Genomic DNA, 1,041 nt, shown 5'->3' on the forward strand with positions numbered 1-1,041 from the left:
CCAGTGAGCAAGAGAGTAGACTTTTGCCTGTGCCAAAACAGTAATCACCATCCACAAGTGGCTATTTAAATTTTAATTATTACAATTAAATAAAGTTTAAAATCCAGTTCCCCAGTCCCACTGGCAACTTAACAGCTACCAGTGACTGTACCATATATAACAGCATATATAGACATACAGCATATACAACACATACATAGAGATTCCCATCATTGCAGAAAGTTCCATTGGATAGTACTAGACCTTAGTAACACCTTGAAGTAAAAAGACAAAAAACCCTTGTGTTTGAGTCCTGATTCTTCTTGCCAAATTTGGCCAAGTTACTTCTATTTTGTGTCTCAGTTTCTTAGTCTATGAAGTGGAGATAATGAATATAAACAATCTGACACGGTCGCTGCTACACAGGTACTGACTGAACTATATTTTTTCCACCAGCCCAGTGGCTGGGCTGTTGAATAATTTCCAGTGTTCATGATGTTTATCCTTGCCTTGAGACTTGGAGGTCCAGGAAAAGGGCTGGGTGTGTAAAAGGTTCACTGAAGTGTTTCATATTTAATATTGGAAGTCTGGGGGCCAAGGGGTAAATATAGGAGTGGGTGTCAGGGTAAGCTTCAAGAAGGGTTAACCTTTGAGCTGAGCTTTCAAAAGGGATTCCTCCAGATGGCCAGAGGGGTTTCTTCTGATGGGGTGGACAAGGTGATGTTAAAGGGAGGAGGGGGTAAGGGCAACAACTTGGAACAGCTATTGCCCCCCTCCTCCCCCCCCTTTTTTTTTTTTCATTTTTGAGACAGGGTCTCGCTTTGTTACCCAGGCTGGAGTGCAATGGCGCAAGCATGGCTCACTGCAGCCTCAGCTTCCCCAGGCTCAAGTGATTCTCCCACCTCAGCTTCCTGAGTAGCTGGGACCACAGGCCTGTGCCACCACGCCCAGCTAATTTTTTTGTTTTTGTTTTTTGTTTTTTTTTAGGTCTCACTATGTTTCCTCGGCTGCCTTGGGTGATCCCCCCGCCTCAGCCTCCCAAAGTGCTATCATCTCCTTTAT

The sequence above is a fragment of the Pan troglodytes genome, chromosome 2, assembly GCF_028858775.2.
Source record: "Pan troglodytes isolate AG18354 chromosome 2, NHGRI_mPanTro3-v2.0_pri, whole genome shotgun sequence".
NCBI classification, from domain to species: domain Eukaryota; kingdom Metazoa; phylum Chordata; class Mammalia; order Primates; family Hominidae; genus Pan; species Pan troglodytes.